Source organism: Delphinus delphis, chromosome 7, assembly GCF_949987515.2.
Source record: "Delphinus delphis chromosome 7, mDelDel1.2, whole genome shotgun sequence".
NCBI lineage: Eukaryota > Metazoa > Chordata > Mammalia > Artiodactyla > Delphinidae > Delphinus > Delphinus delphis.
Genome location: NC_082689.1, coordinates 40,449,939 through 40,465,321, shown reverse-complemented (window position 1 = coordinate 40,465,321; position 15,383 = coordinate 40,449,939). Strand labels below are relative to the sequence as shown.

General features: G+C 37.0%; 1 pseudogene; it reads right to left on the bottom strand.

Moving 5' to 3' along the window:
- Positions 1 to 14,717, bottom strand: part of LOC132427856 (3-ketoacyl-CoA thiolase, mitochondrial pseudogene) — a 108,449-nt pseudogene extending 93,732 nt beyond the window's left edge.
- Positions 14,718 to 15,383: the final 666 nt, after the last annotated feature.

Below are 15,383 nucleotides of genomic sequence, written 5' to 3'. Positions count from 1 at the left end.
TTTACTGGTGAGAAAGTGCCTATTAGCCACAAGAAATGTTAAATTCAATATCAGCTTTTCTATTGTTTAGTTTTTATCAGCCGAGTATTCAAGGAAATGCTAAACAAAGGCACTATTTACTTAGGACAGAGGTCTTAGTATACAGTCAACTTCCAAATTGATAATGCATATAGTGGTATAACTTCTAAGGTAATTTTGGTGGTTTATATTTAACTTTTAAATTTTACCCGTCTGGATAGTCAAAAAAAATTACCTTTTATTATAATACTCTACAAGTGGATGAGGGAAGGGACTGTATACTGAATGTAAAGATAAGTATAAAAGGGTTAAAATGATAGTAATTACCCATTACTCCATTCCCCTCTTTCCAACCATTTGATAGAAGATTCTTGAGGTTCTGAGACTCCTTTCCCTTTTAATATATGACTGGCTAACTTGCTAGATATTTTTATGACTTTTGATCTTGGCTCTGTTACTTAGCTTTATTTCTCCAATTTCAGAGAAAGAAAAAGAAACAGAGAGAGAAGTTATCATTTTATTGAATGTAAATTAGGCCAGTCACAACACACATGGTTTATGGGACATTTAAAGCACAATTCTCTGGACACCCTGCCTATGGTACTGCCCTTCAGAGGGGTAAGAGAGAAAAAGCTCTGTCTCTCATTACCTAGCAATGTGGACAGCCGAACGATGAATGGTTCAGCTGCTGTATCGGCTGTCAAATTTAATAAGTCTGTGCATTCCTCTAGCTGGTAGACGGATGTTTGTTCTCCCCACCTTGTTTTGCTTGCAGATTCAAGCCCCTTCTCATTTTGTGGGAAACCACAATTGTCAGGTGAGCAGTTTCAAAGGTAAGACACTGCTTTCAAACTTGAAGCCAAAGGTTTACACATTAGAATTGCATGAAGTTGTTAATTTAGATGAGCAAAAATTTGAGAGGTATGTGTGGCAATAGATTCTGAAAGAGCTTAATCTAGAAGAGGAACATAGTTTTTAATCAGTGTTGCCTTCATATACATGCACTTGCCAGAAATGCTGGATTCAGTATTTGAGCAATTCTAATAATTTCTCCTACTAGTTGACTAAAAGTATTCAAAGAAATTCCACGATAGAAGGAATTGAAGTGCCAGACACATCACTCAGGATTTTGGTAGAGATTGGATGGGTATTGAGGAGGTTTTAATAGAGTTATTATTTACTAAGCTGAAGGCTAGATGCAGGCAAACCACAAGGGATGATCCGATACTATCCCCTTTCATGAAGCTTAAATTATGAAGAAGAGAGACAGATACTATAAGAATATGCTAATGAGTCCTATGAAGAAAAATAACATGTGAAAACAGGATAGGATTTTATAGAATAAGAAGTGATAGTTTATATAAGATGGTGAAGGAGTACCTCTCTGAAAACGGAGTAAACGACATATATATTTGAAGGAAATGCCTTATTGCCAGAGGTATTTACAAGTGCAAAGGCTCTGAGGTGCCAGTATTCTTGGTATGTTTCAGAAATCGCCAGAAGACAAGTGTGGCTTGTCTTCAAGAATAAATGAAAGAGAGAATAATACTATCCTGAATATCTAAAATGTTTACATAAGCCAACTGCTTTTCTCTGAATCTCAACCCCAAATCCTTTTTGTCAAGAAAATCTAATTTGTCCAACCTTAGTTATTTGACCACTGCAGTACAATCCATTCTGCTGTTATTTGTGAAAAGTCTGCCAAGATTGTCTCCTATAGATGTAAGAAGACTGAGTCTCTAGGGTGAAATCCTTAGAATATTGGATAGGGGCTTGGACCAAGATTATGTGACACCATGTAGAAGAGGCTGAGTATAAAGAAAATCTCATAGATTTACATAATACTCAGGTTGGAAAGGAATTAAACATTTTTATGTCCAGTCACTGTATTACAAATGAAGCCAGAAAGTTTCAGAGAGGTTTAATGACTTTTCTTCCCCCCCAAGTTTGAAATCACACAGCTAATTAGTGACAGTCCAGGGATCAGAATATATATCTTCTGATTCCTTATAATTGATGACCTAGAAAATAATGTGACTTAGTTCTAAGGAAGCACACTTTTCTAGAGAGTCCCTGAGAATACTTCCAAGCACAATTAATTAAAATGGAACTGGTGGCAATGTTAAAAGAAATCAGAAAACAGCACTAAAAACAGAATAAATTTAATGTACATCAAAGTGTGTCATCATGGGAATGGCTCTTGAACCAAACCCTGAAGGAGAATAATGTGGCCTCAGATCATTTCAGAGCCTAAAGCATAAATCTTCCATGAAAAATGCTGTTTGTCTGAAATCTTATAGTAAAAATATGGGCATTCATTAACGCAAAATCTCAAAAGGAGAAAGAGAAACCCACCAAAAATTTCTCAAAAGGGGAAAGAGAAACCCACGCAAAATTTCCTCACTGTGGTAATGCAGCTGTGAAAAATAGCAAGAAGTGTGAGTTTAAGCTTTCAAGTGTGAGTTATCTTTATTTGAATCTTTTCCTGGTCACATATTAAATATACAAAAGAGGGCAAGTTATTCAATCTCTCTGAATTGCAGTTTCCTTATTCATTTAAAAAATAATAAAACAAAGCAAAATGAAAAACTTGGATTCCACTTAATATCACCAGCAATATTTTGAGACTTACTTATATACGGCATGCAAAATATCTTACGCATTTGTTGACATATTTTATATGTGTGTAAACTGATTTTCAGAATAGCTAGATACAGATTCAACACAGAGGATTTCCAAAGAGATAACTTTGTGTTATTGATGTAGAGTATTTTTCTTCTATCTTGTTCGTTATTCTGCTTCCTAACTAATATAGTATTTCAGATGTAGTTACTGGGAGTGAAATTTAGTGAAAACAGTTGTTGTTTCTAGTAATGAGCAATACTAGACTTCTTGAGGCACCCAAAGACTGACACCCTAATAAAGGCCATAGTAAGTAACTGACAAAGAAAAGTTAAATTGGAGAAGCAGAAATTTTGTGCTCTAGGGAGAGGGTTCAAAAATTCAATGACCTAATTAAGAAATCAAAGGAAAAGATAAACAACTGATCGGTCTTGATGTTTTAAATAAAATAATAAGAGACACAGTTGTCATGGAGGTAACAGAAAGCCCTAAATGGTTTTCTAAGAAAGAATGAATTAGGGCACACAATGACAATGGCCTCAAGAAATGGAATGTACTGGAAAGACATCTGAAATACTGAGAATGATAAGAACTTTAGATCTTCCATTTTATTCCACGTAATCATAAATTATCTATTTCAGTTCCTTTGTTCTCAAATGAAGCTAGTAAACCTTAAAACTGGTAACGGAATATTCCCAAATCCATTCAATAAGAGTCAAATAAATATTTGTCAAAGAAAAAGTTTTACACTGCAGTTCAAATGAAGAAAATTGGTGGAGTGTTGAGTCATCACAAAGTGTGCCCTAGTGAAGAATTCGTGCTTAACTCTAATGACCTGGGCAGTGACTGTCTTAGTGATGATGGACAGTTCCATCCGGTCACAGTCCTGGTTACAGCTGTCAGGCAAGTTCCTATTTACTTACTTATTTATTTATTTAGTACTTCTTATTTTCACCTTTCTGTTGAGATATTATCAAGGAACACATGCATGTGTAACTTTTCAACATAAACATCAAAGCTTCTTTTTACTGCTGCCTCTTGTCTCTTAGATGAGAGAAGCCGTAAACCAAAGGGAACAGACCATAGCCTCACTCACTGGAGGAATGTAGAGGACATTAATGGAGGGAAAGGACACCAAGAATTCACCTTGGAAGGCTATCAGTGCCCTGGGTGCTAGAGTAGTATTTCTAATTTCTTAAGTTGTGACATATGAAGGATTGAACTATTACAATCAATATTTTTCTGTCAATGCAAAAGGAGTCATAAAAAGAGTTCACTGAACTTAAAAGAATTTCCCTTGGCATTTCCTTAAACTATGTAACCAAATTTGTGTTAGAGCAGCAGTTCAAAAAACCTATAAAGATATTTATATATATTCAGTTATTACATATTAATATTTACTTGTCTTTACCTTTTGAAAACCTTACTTCTACCCCATCTGCTAATTTATTGACACCTTATATAATAATCGTGCACCATTCTGCATTTAGTCTCCTGTATGTATCATACCTTGCCTCATACTATTCCCTCAACTTGAAACATCTTGCCCAACCTCTTTCTAATTGATGAAATATTCTTACTCATCCTTAAACACAGTATAGTATTGTCCCTTCCAATAATTCTTCCCTACACACTCAGACTGAGCGATATTCCTTCTCTCTGGTCCCATCATGATCCTGTCTTGCCAGCACTCACCACATTATCATACTTTTTTATATACTGTCTACTCCACTCTCAGATTTTTGTAGTTAGAGTGCAGCAACGGCATCATATTCATTGCTATACTTGCAGGGTCCACACAGTGCTTGTTATTAGAAGATGCTTAATAAGTGCTCATTAAACAAAAGGAAAATATCAATAAATACAGTGTATAGCTTCCAGAGATGCCCACATATAAGCATATTCTGGGAATACTTATTTGAGGCATCACAATCTTTTTTGACATATACTTCAATCAGATTTTTAAGAAAATAGACAAAATTATAATTCCTCATCAGAGAACAGCTCATGGGAGAAGTGGGAAGAATCAATCATCAATCTTTCTCTCTCTCTCTCTCCTACAAACTAAAGCATTATTGTTAATGATATTTTGTGTATGTGAAAGGTACCTTGGGAAGAAACAGTTCTTACTGATGTTGAATATAAATTAATTGTAAAACCTGATCTGATTCTTTTCTTTCCAAGTGGATACAATATATTCATGATTTGAAGCTGTAAAAGCCTATTCTGAAACTATCTGCAGACAAGGTTGCTATGGAAACCACTTTTTTTTAATTGTACAATAAATAGTCATCTAAAAGAACACTGATCACAGTGCACCTTGCTCTAGTAATTATAGGTGGTCTAGAATCGAAATATCTATGACATGTTTTGCTTTCAGGTGTGCCACTAGAGTATATTTATTACCACAGTAGAATAGTTTTGTAAAGAAGCAGGATGCAAAATGTTTACTTTCAGCAATAACTTGAGATATGGAATAAAAAGGACAAAGATTTTTGCTTCATAGTCCCCAGGGTTCCCTCCACTCCCACCTTACCCACACATACACTCCACCTGTAAACCAATGAGAACAGACTCGAGACAACAAGCTGCAAGATTAACTAGAGATCTAGCAATGTAGAAAACACAAGTATTTAAAGAGATGTGCAAACCACGGGTAGTTCTACATCCTCTTTCCTTATACCATCCAACTTCCTGTTGAGAGACTAGATAGCAAAATGGACAAGAGGAATGAGAGAGTAGAATTTGAAAACGTGTTAAAGAAAGAATAAAAGTGCATCTTCTTCCTAGAGGATTAGCGTGTGAAAGGCTGCCAAGAAGTTAGGGGATGGCTTCTGAACACAGAGACTAGTCTTGACTCTCAGGAGAAATTTTCTACCTGCAACATCTACCGAAGTACTTAGTGCTTCCAGAGTTGAGAGAGGACAGCCCTGAGTACTGGCACAGCTCAAAGTGAGCTTGCCTGTTGATGGGACTTAGTTTATCTAGGTAAGTCCTAGGCTGACGATGGGCTCAAGTAGCCACCCAGGGGCATAAACAGTGTAGAATATTTGCTAGCGTTAAGGATTAGGGGAAGAGGCCTTGCTTCTATACCTCACCAATGCACAGAAGCAGACGAGGTACATGATCATACCACACAGCAGATTCAACATTTGTCACTGTCCCTGGTGAGAGAGAAGAGGAGAGATTTCAAAAAATAAGCTTTGAGCTAGACAGGGGCTAAATCTAAATGATTCTGGATTTGGCCAATATATTTCCTAGAGGCAGCAAGATTATGCTTTTTATTTTTGAGCTGATGGGAAGTTCTAAGGAAATTTAGGTTTTTTTTTGTTTGTTTTTTTTTTTGGTATGCGGGCCTCTCACTGTTGTGGCCTCTCCCGTTGCGGAGCACAGGCTCCGGACGCGCAGGCTCAGCGGCCATGGCTCACGGGCCCAGCCGCTCCGCGGCATGTGGGATCTTCCCGGACCGGGGCACGAACCCGCGTCCCCTGCATCGGCAGGCGGACTCTCAACCACTGCGCCACCAGGGAAGCCCGGAAATTTAGTTTTGAGGTCAAAAAGAGTTTTTATTTTTATATGTATTATGTATACATATTATTACATTTCTGTCTATATACATATCAAGTTCTATATAGATAAGGTATGAATAGTGAATAGTTTGGTCCAGGATCCCAGAGAGATTGTACAAGGAAAAAATAAAATGGAGTATTAAATCCCAAGTAGTCTGAATTAAGAGCTTTTTCTGTTTTCACTCTTCTACTCATTGTTCTCATTGTAGTGAGCTCTCTTAATCCCTTCCTGATGGTAGGCGAGGGAGAGTAAAGAATGAGGATAGGAACATCAGTATTCTATGAGAAATAGATTTTGTCTTCCTCATTTTAACACGAAAAAATTAAAGTGCCCTGTGGAAAATAATCTTCCTATAAATGTCTCACAGTGTCAATGCAAGAAAATACAACTTTTTTAATGTGCTATGAAAACTGATTATGATAGTTACTTAGTATAAAAAAGAAATTACTTGAAAAGAATTGCACTCTATTATAAAGGGAGGGAGAAATGGAGGGGAGAGAGAGAGAGAGACTAGTCATGCTCATCAAGTCTTTTTCAAACGGATCTATATTTGTACTTCATTACTTTACTAAGAAACTCTTGTTACCCTTATTTACCATATCAGTTAGAAGGTTGCCTTTAGGGGTTACCTGAAAGTCCTTATATATGTAGTTAGAAAAGATGCAAAACTAGGCATGTTATTTAATTTTCATAATGAAATAACAAGGCTAGCTAACATAACACACCACAATAATCCAACATAAAATACAGAAGCTAACAAAGAGAAGCAGAACCATTTTAACTAAGATTCTTTCCTCAAAATGTATGAAATAAATAAATACATCCAAATTTCATTCAGCTGTGTTAGGTGTTTAACTTGAAACATCAGAAATTTCCTTTTCTTTGCAAAACTTTAATCTGTTGCAAATTCTATTCAATTTTCAAACATACCACAAGCGTACCACAATTGTCAGTTGCCATCAACAGATATGAGCCTGTATACAGTTAAAATAAAGAAAAAAATTCTCTATCAGCAGTCTAATCATTTTAAGAAATTTTTTCTATACAGCCACTATGGAGAACAGTATGGAGATTCCTTAAAAAACTAAAAATAGAACTACCATATAACCCAGCAATCTCACTCCTGGGTATATACCTGGAGCAAACCAGAATTCAAAAAGATACATGCTCCCCACTATTTACAATAACCAGGACATGGAAGCAACCTAAATGTCCAACAACAGAGGAATGGATAAAGAAGCTGTGATACATGTATACAATGGAATATTACTCAGCCATAAAAAGGAACAAAATTGTTCCATTTGCAGACACGTGGATGGACCTAGAGACTGTCATATAGAGTGAAGTAAGTCAGAAAGAGAAAAAAATATATCATATAACATTGCTTGTATGTGGAATCTAGAAAAATGATACAGATAAACTTATTTGCAAAGCAGAAATAGAGACACAGATGTAGAGAACAAACGTATGGACACCAAGGGGGGAAGGGGAGGGATGGGATGAATTGGGATATTGGGATTGACATATATACACTACTATGTATAAAACAGAGAACTTACTGTATATCACAGGGAACTCTACTCAGTGCTCTCTGGTGACCTAAATGGGAAAGAAATTCAAAAAGAGGGGATATGTGTATAGCTGATTCATTTTGTTGTACAGCAGAAACTAACACAACATTATAAAGCAACTATATGCCAATAAAAATTAATTATAAAAGGAATTTTTCTAGCTTTTAATCATTTTCTTTTAAAAATATATGTTAAATAAGATAAATGATGTGAGGTGTGTGTGTGTGTGTGTGTGCACGTGTGTGTGTGTGTGCATGTGTATAAACACAGAGACAGAGAGAGAAAAAAAGAGAAGGAGCTCTAAAAAGTGGATCATCACTACCTTAGAAAACAGAAAATTTTCTGTTTGAAAAGTGCCCTTGTTATTTTTGTTGTGGTTGTTGTTGTTTTACTCTTACAACAATTAAAATAAAATCATTTCTTTTTCTTTTTTAAACATCTTTATTGGAGTATTATTGCTTTACAATGGACTGTTAGTTTCTGCTTTATAACAAAGTGAATCATTTATACATATCCATATGTCCCCCTATCTCTTCCCTCTTGTGTCTCCCTCCCTCCCACCCTCCCTATCCCACCCCTCTAGGTGGTCACAAAGCACCTAGATGACCTCCCTGTGCTATGTGGCGGCTTCCCACTAGATATCTATTTTACGTTTGGTAGTGTATATATGTCCATGCCACTCTCTCACTTTGTCCCAGCTTACCCTTCCCCCGCCCCGTATCTTCAAGTCCATTCTCTAGTAGGTCTGTATCTTTATTCCCATCTTGCCCCTAGGTTATTCATGACGATTATTTTTTTTTTGATTCCATGTATATGTGTTAGCATACGGTATTTGTTTTTCTTTTTCTGACTTACTTCACTCTGTATGACAGACTCTAGGTCCATCCACCTCACTATAAATAACTGAATTTCATTTTTTATGGCTGAGTAATATTCCACTTTAAATATGTGCCACATCTTCTTTATCCATTCATTTGCAGATGGACACAATTTGCTTCCATGTCCTGTCTATTGTAAATAGAGCTGCAATGAACATTTTGGTACATGACTCTTCTTGAATTATGGTTTTCTCAGGGTATATGCCCAGTAGTGGGACTGCTGGGTCATATGGTAGTTCTATTTTTATTTTTTTAAGGAACCTTCAAACTATTCTCCATAGTGGCTGTATCAATTTACATTCCCACCAACATTGCAAGAGGCTTCCCTTTTCTCCACACCCTCTCCAGCATTTATTGATTGTAGATTTTTTGATGATGGCCATTCTGACTGGCGTGAGATGACATCTCATTGTACTTTTGATTTTCATTTCTCTAATGATTAGTGATATTGAGCATCCTTTCATGTGTTTGTTGGCAATCTGTATATCTTCTTGGAAGAAATGTACTGAGGTCTTCTGCCCATTTTTGGATTGGGTTGTTTGTGTTTTTGATATTGAGCTGCATGAGCTGCTTGTATATTTTGAAGATTAATCCTTTGTCAGTTGCTTCATTTGCAAATATTTTCTCCCATTCTGAGGGTTGTCTTTTGGTCTTGTTTATGGTTTCCTTTGCTGTGCAAAAGCTTTTAAGTTTCATCAGGTCCCATTTTTGTTTTTATTTCCATTTCTCGAGGAGGTGGGTCAAAAAGGATCTTGCTGTGATGTATGTCATAGAGTGTTATGCCTATGTTTTCCTCTAAGAGTTTTATAGTGTCTGGTCTTACATTTAGGTCTTTAATCCATTTTGAGTCTATTTTTTTGTGTGGTGTTAGGAACTGTTCTAATTTCATTCTTTTATATGTAGCTATCCAGTTTTCCCAGCTCCACTTATGGAAGAGGCTCTCTTTTCTCCATTGTGTATACTTGCCTCCTTTATCAAAGATAAGGTGACCATATGTGCGTGGGTTTATCCCTGAGCTTTCTCTCCTGTTCCATTGATCTATATTTCTGTTTCTGTGGCTGTACCATACTGTCTTGACTACTGTAGTTTTGTATTATAGTCTGAAGTCAGGGACCCTGATGCCTCCAGCTCCCTATTTTGTTCTCAAGATTGCTTTGGCTATTTGGAGTCTTTTGTGTTTCCATACAAATTGTGAAATTTTTTGTTCTAGTTCTGTGAAAAGTGCCAGTGGTAGTTTGATAGGGATTGCACTGAATCTGTAGATTGCTTTGGGTAGTAGAGTCATTTTCACAATGTTGATTCTTCCAATCCAAGAACATGGTATATCTCTCCATCTATTTGTATCACCTTTAATTTCTTTCATCAGTATCTTATAGTTTTCTGCATACAGGTCTTTTGTCTCCTTAGGTAGGTTTATTCCTAGATATTTTATTCTTTTTGTTGCAATGGTAAATGGGAGTGTTTCCTTGATTTCTCTTTCAGATTTTTCATTGTTAGTGTATAGGAATGCAAGAGATTTCTGTGCATTAATTTTGTATCCTGCTACTTTACCAAATTCATTGATTAGCTCTAGTAGTTTTCTGGTAGCATCTTTAGGATTCTCTATGTATAGTATCATGTCATCTGCAAACAGTGACAGCTTTACTTCTTCCTTTCCAATTTGGATCCTTTTTATTTCTTTTTCTTCTCTGATTGCGGTGGCTAAAACCTCCAAAACTATGTTGACTAATAGTGGTGAGAGTGGCAACCTTACTTGTTCCTGATCTTAGTGGAAATGGTTTCAGTTTTTCACCATAGAGGATGATGTTGTTTATGGGTTTGTCATATATGGCCTTTATTATGTTCAGGAAAGCTCCCACTATGCCTACTTTCTGGAGGGTTTTTATCATAAATGGGTGTTGAATTTTGTTGAAAGCTTTCTCTGCATCTATTGAGATGATCATATGGTTTTCCTCCTTCAATTTGTTAATATGGTGTATCACATTGACTGATTTGCATATACTGAAGAATCCTTGCATTCCTGGGATAAAGCCCACTTGATCATGGTGTATGATCCTTTTAATGTGCTGTTGGATTCTGTTTGCTAGTATTTTGTTGAGGATTTTTGCATATATGTTCATCAGTGATATTGGCCTGTAGTTTTCTTTCTTTGTGACATCTTTGTCTGGTTTTGGTATCAGGGTGATGGTGGCCTCGTAGAATGAGTTTGGGAGTGTTCCTCCCTCTGTTATATTTTGGAAGAGTTTGAGAAGGATAGGTGTTAGCTCTTCTCTAAATGTTTGATAGAATTCGCCTGTGAAGCCATCTGGTCCTGGGCTTTTGTTTGTTGGAAGATTTTTAATCACAGTTTCAATTTCAGTGCTTGTGATTGGTCTGTTCATTTTTTCTTCCTGGTTCAGTGTTGTAAGGTTGTGCTTTTCTAAGAATTTGTCCATTTCTTCCAGGTTGCCCATTTTATTGGCATATAGTTGCTTGTAGTAATCTCTCATGATCCTTTGTATTTCTGCAGTGTCATTTGTTACTTCTCCTTTTTCATTTCTAATTCTATTGATTTGAGTCTTCTCCCTTTTTTTCTTGATGAGCCTGGCTAATAGTTTATCAATTTTCTTTACCTTCTCATAGAACCAGCTTTTAGTGTTATTCATTTTTGCTATTGTTTCCTTCATTTCTTTTCCATTTATTTCTGATCTGATCTTTATGATTTCTTTCCTTCTGGTAACTTTGGGGTTTTTTTTGTTCTTATTTTTCTAATTGCTTTAGGTGTAAGGTTGGGTTGTTTACTTGAGATGTTTCTTGTTTCTTGAGGTAGGATTGTATTGCTATAAACTTCCCTCTTAGAACTGCTTTTGCTGCATCTCATAGGTTTTGGGTCATCGTGTTTTCATTGTCATTTCTTTCTAGGTATTTTTCGATTTCCTCAGTGATCTCTTGGGTATTAAGTAGTGTATTATTTTGCCTCCATGTGTTTGTATTTTTTCCAGATTTTTTCCTGTAACTGATATCTAGTCTCATAGCATTGTGGTCAGAAAAGATACTTGATACAATTTCAATTTTCTTAAATTGACCAAGGCTTGATTTGTGACCCAAGATATGATCTATCCTGGAGAATGTTCCATGAGCACTTGAGAAGAAAGTGTATTCTGTTGTTTTTGGATGGAATGTCCTATAAATATCAATTAAGTCCATCTTGTTTAATGTATCATTTAAAGCTTGTGTTTCCATATTTATTTTCATTTTGGATGATCTGTCCATTGGTGAAAGTGGGGTGTTTAAGTCCCCTACTATGATTGTGTTACTGTCCATTTCCCCTTTTATGGCTGTTAGTATTTGCCTTATTTATTGAGGTGCTCCTATGTTGGGTGCATAAATATGTACAATTGTTATATCTTCATCTTGGATTGATCCCTTGATCATTATGTAGTGTTCTTCTTTGTCTCTTGTAATAGTCTTTATTTTAAAGTCTATTTTGTCTGATATGAGAATTGCTACTCCAGCTTTCTTTTGATTTCCATTTGCTTAGAATATCTTTTCCATCCCCTCACTTTCAGTGTGTATGTGTCCCGAGGTCTGAAATGGGTCTATTGTAGACAGCATATATATGGGTCTTGTTTTTGTATCCATTCAGCCAGTCTATGTCTTTTGGTTGGAGCATTTAATCCATTTACATTTAAGGTAATTATCGATACGTATGTTCCTATTACCATATTCTTAATTGTTTTGGGTTTGTTATTGTAGGTCTTTTCCTTCTCTTGTGTTTCCTGCCTAGAGAACTTCCTTTAGCATTTGCTGTAAAGCTGGTTTGGTGGTGGTGAATTCTCTTAGCCTTTGCTTTTCTGTAAAGCTTTTAATTTCTCCATCAAATCTGAATGAGATCCTTGCTGGATAGAGTGATCTTGGTTGTAGGTTTTTCTTCTTCATCACTTTAAATATGTCTTGCCACTCCCTTCTGGCTTGCAGAGTTTCTGCTGAAAGATCAGCTGTTAACCTTATGCGGATTCCCTTGAGTGTTATTTGTTGTTTTTCCCTTGCTGCTTTTAATATTTTTTCTTTGTATTTAATTTTTGATAGTTTGATTAATATGTGTCTTGGCATGTTTCTCCTTGGATTTATCCTGTATGGGACTCTGTGTGCTTCTTGGACCTGATTAACTATTTCCTTTCCCATATTAGGAAAGTTTTCAACTATAATCTCTTCAAATATTTTCTCAGTCCCTTTCTTTTTCTCTTCTTTTTCTGGGACCCCCATCATTCGAATGTTGGTGCGTTTAATGTTGTCCCAGAGGTCTCTGAGACTGTCCTCAATTCTTTTCATTCTTTTTTCTTTATTCTGCTCTGCAGTAGTTATTTCCACTCTTTTATCTTCCAGGTCACTTATCCGTTCTTCTGCCTCTGTTATTCTGCTATTGATCCCTTCTAGAGAATTTTAAATTTCATTTATTGTGTTGTTCATCACTGTTTGTTTGTTCTTTAGTTCTTCTAGGTCCTTGTTAAATATTTCTTGCATTTTCTCAATTCTATTTCCAAGATTTTGGATCATCTTTACTGTCATTATTCTGAATTCTTTTTCCGGTAGACTGCCTATTTTCTCTTCATTTGTTAGATCTGGTGTGTTTTTATCTTGCTCCTTCAACTGCTGTGTGTTTCTCTGTCTTCTCATTTTGCTTAACTTGCTGTGTTTGGGGTCTCCTTTTTGCAGGCTGCAGGTTCGTAGTTCCCGTTGTTTTTGGTGTCTGTCCCCAGTGGCTAAGGTTGGTTCAGTGGGTTATGTAGGCTTCCTGGTGGAGGGGACTAGTGCCTGTGTTCTGCTGGATCTTGTCTTTCTTGTGGGCAGGTCCACGTCTGGTGGTATGTTTTGGGGTGTCTGTGGCCTTATTATGATTTTTGGCAGCCTCTCTGCTAATGGATGGGGTTGTGTTCCTGTCTTGCTAGTTGTTTGGCATTGGGTGTCCAGCACTGTCACTTGCTGGTCGTTGAATGGAGCTGGGTATTGGCGTTGAGAATGGTGGTCTCTGAGAGATTTTCGCCATTTAATATTACATGGAGCTTGGCGGTCTCTTGTAGACCATTGTGCTGAACTTGGTTCTCGTACATCAGAGGCACAGCCCTGATCCCTGGCTGTAGCACCAAGAGCCTCTCATCAACATGGCTTAGAATAAACGGGAGAAAAGAAAGAAAGAAAGAAAGAAGAAGATAAAATAAAATAAAGTAAAATAAAATAAAATAAAGTTATTAAAATAAAAAATAATTTTAAAATATTTTTTAAGTAATTAAAAAAAAAGAAAGAAGAGAGAAAACAAACCAAAAAACAAATCTACCCATGATAACAAGTGCTAAAAACTATACTAAAAAAAAAAACAAAAACAGACAGACAGAACCCTAGGACAAATGGTAAAAGCAAACCTATACAGACAAAATCACACACAGAAGCATAGAGATACACACTCACAAAAAGAGAAAAAGGGAAAAAAATATATATATCATTGCTCCCAAAGTCCACCTCCTCAATTTGGGATGATTCATTGTCTATTCAGGTATTCTACAGATGCCGCGTACATCAAGTTGATTGTGGAGATTTAATCCACTGCTCCTGAGGCTGATGGGAGAGATTTCCCTTTCTCTTCTTTGTTTGTACAGCTCCTGGGGTTCAGCTTTGGATTTGGCCCCACCTCTGCCTGTAGGTCGCCTGAGGGCGTGTGTTCTTTGCTCAGACAGACGGGGTTAAAGGAGCAGCTGATTCGGGGGCTCTGGCTCACTCAGGCTGGGGGGAGGGAGGGGTACACCGTGCGAGGTGAGTCTGCGGTGGCAGAGACCAGTGTGACGTTGCAGCAGCCTGAGGCATGCCATGCGTTCTCCTGGGGGAGCTGTCCCTAGATCCCGGGACCCTGGCAGTGGCGGGCTGCATAGGCTCCCGGGAGGGGAGGTGTGGAGAGTGACCTGTGCTTGCACACAGGCTTCTTGGTGGCTGCAGCAGCAGCCTTAGCGTCCCATGCCGGTCTCTGGTGTCTGCGCTGATCGCCGCCAATGCCTTTGTTATTACAAAATGTCTCTGGGCAGTCCATGGACTCCAATTATACATTTAAAATTCTCAAAGCTACATTTGATACAAATAATGTTCTTCCTATTTCTGGGTGTTACTGTCTCCTGAAATTCATGCTCTATTTTAGGGAAAAGAGCACTTCATCAGGGACGTCCCTTGGCTGTTATCAGGAGGACCCAGGGCAACCAACAAATGAACTGTGTGAACCTCCTATAGACATAGTGTGGGTCAGACTAATTGATCAGCATAGAAGTTGACACTCTTTGAGCAGAAACCCATTCACCATAAGTTTCCACATCCAGTAAGTGCCTAGGTTTTGGCAACATGTGAGAGACAGCAAAATACACAGACAACTTCCTGGTTAGATATTCCTAACCTGTCCCTCAAATGATTTGAAATGGATAGGAAACCAAAACAGAACTTCTTGGCACAGTTAAATTCATGATTTATCTGCTGAAGAGAATAGTTTAACAAATGCTTTATTCCTGAAAAATTTGTTGGCCATTATTTCAATGAATTTAAGTTCAACACAAAAATAAATCACCTTACTACTGCTATCATTTTAATATAATTTTGATTATTGATTTGTGCTTATTGTCTGCTGCAAAAACAACAACAAAAAATTGTTTGATGCCCTAGTTATCTGTTGTTTCGTAATAAATAACCCTAACTTAGGGCCTTAAAGCAA